Genomic DNA, 2,143 nt, shown 5'->3' on the forward strand with positions numbered 1-2,143 from the left:
ATGAAGGAGGGAACCAGCCTGCAATAACTTCTACTAGGAAAACACAACGTCACCTTCTGTCTACAGGTGTGCCAGGATAAATAATGATTAGAATATAAACCCTAATTTAGAGATTTATTTATTTTATGTATGTGAGTACACACTGTAGCTGTACAGATGGTTGTGAGCCTTCATCTGATTGTAGGGAATTGACTTTTAGGATCTCTGCTCACTCTGGTCAACCCCGCTTGCTTTGGTCAACCCTGCTCGCTCTGGTAGACCCCACTTGCTCAGTGCCTGCTTGCTCCAGCCGGAAGACTGATTTATTATTATAAATAAGTACACTGTAGCTATCTTCAGACACACCAGAAGAGGGCATCAGATCTTTGGAAGAGCAGTCAGTGCTCTTACCCATTGAGCCACCTTACCAGGCCAAACCCCAGTTTAGAAATGAACTGTGCTGAGAATAACTTTTCTTTCCTGGGACTCACAAAGGAGATCCTTTTGAGGTTTGACGTGGGCAGATGGGAGGAATGGAGACTCTCTCAATAAGAGAGATGGTTCAGGGGTTCAGGGCACTGACTGCTCTTCCGAAGGTCCTGAATTCAATTCTCAGCAACTACATGGTAGCTCACAATCATCTATAATGGAATCAGACACACTCTTCTGATGTGGCTGAAGACAGCTGCAGTTTACTCATATACATAAAAAATAAGTAAATCTTTAAAAAAGGGCTGGCAAGGGCTGGTGAGATGGCTCAGCAGGTAAGAGCACCGATTGCTCTTCCAAAGGTCATGAGTTCAAATTCCAGCAACCACATGGTGACTCACAACCACCCGTAATGAGATCTGACACCCTCTTCTGGTGCGTCTGAAGACAGCTACAGTGTACTTATAATAAATAATAAATCTTAAAAAAAATAAGGGCTGGTGAGATGGCTCAGCAGGTAAGAGAACTGACTGTTCTTCTGAAGGTCCTGAGTTCAAATTCCAGCAACCACATGGTGGCTCACAACCACCGTAATGAGATTTGATGCCCTCTTCTGGTGTTTCTGAAGACAGCAATAGTGTACTTACATATAATAATAAACAAATCTTTGGGCCTGAGGGAGCAGGGCCGATGGTAGCAAGCAGATGTCCAAAATTCAATTCCCAACAACCACATGAAGGCTCACAACCATCTGTACAGCTACAGTGTACTCATATATATATATATATATATATATATATATATATATATATATGTAATCTTAAAAAAAGACACCTTTTCTCACAAAACATTTTTAAAAATCTTTAAAAAAAACTAAAGACAGCTGCACACTTAAGGAAGTCATATAAGACTAGTATGGCATGTATGTGTAAGGGCATATGTGTCCCAGTGCACTTGTAGAGATCAAAGCTTGTGTGTGACCTGTTCTCTCTCTTTCTACCTTGAGGATTCTAGGGATGGAACACAGGTTGTCAGGCACTTTTACCTATGGGGTTGTAAAAGTTACTTTTATTCACCAGGTGCTATTGTCATCTAGGGGGCTTACTGCTGAATAAACTCACCCTTTTAGCTCTTTCTCAGCAGGTTCAACTCAACTGTTCTGGCTCAAACTCCTCTTCAAGATGATTGATTCCGACAGGCTTCTCTTGGCTTCTGGTTGACGTGCTCTGTTTGGTTTCAAGATAACTCTATCAATCTGTTCTAATTTTCTTGTTTCTTCTTATTCTCTGGCTTGTTCTGTCTTCACCTGTGTCTGCAACCAGTCTCTGTAAAACTGTCTCAGTAACAACTGTCTGAACTCTCTCTGTGGGCTACTCTCTCTCCTGTCTGATCTCCTGTGAGTTGTGCATATCCTGTCTCTGACTCATTCTGTCAAATATTTCTCTGATTTGTCATTTTGTCTGCTCCTCAATTAGAAGCCACTTTTAGATATTGCTCCTTCCTTCTATAAACTAACTTTACCTTCATTATTTGGGATAAAAGGTGTGTACTAAGGTTGTGTATGCGTTCCAGCCAAAAGGATTAAAGGTGTGTCATTCCAGCTAGATCACACAGATTTGGAAGGTCTTTGGATGTGATCCCTTGCCAGAGCATCCAGATGCTGAAATTAAAATTTGTCCATAGTGAATCTTTCTGTACAGCCCTGCTTCTTTTTTTTTTTTTTTTTTTTTTTTTT

This window comes from Mastomys coucha, unplaced genomic scaffold (genome assembly GCF_008632895.1).
Source record: "Mastomys coucha isolate ucsf_1 unplaced genomic scaffold, UCSF_Mcou_1 pScaffold9, whole genome shotgun sequence".
NCBI lineage: Eukaryota > Metazoa > Chordata > Mammalia > Rodentia > Muridae > Mastomys > Mastomys coucha.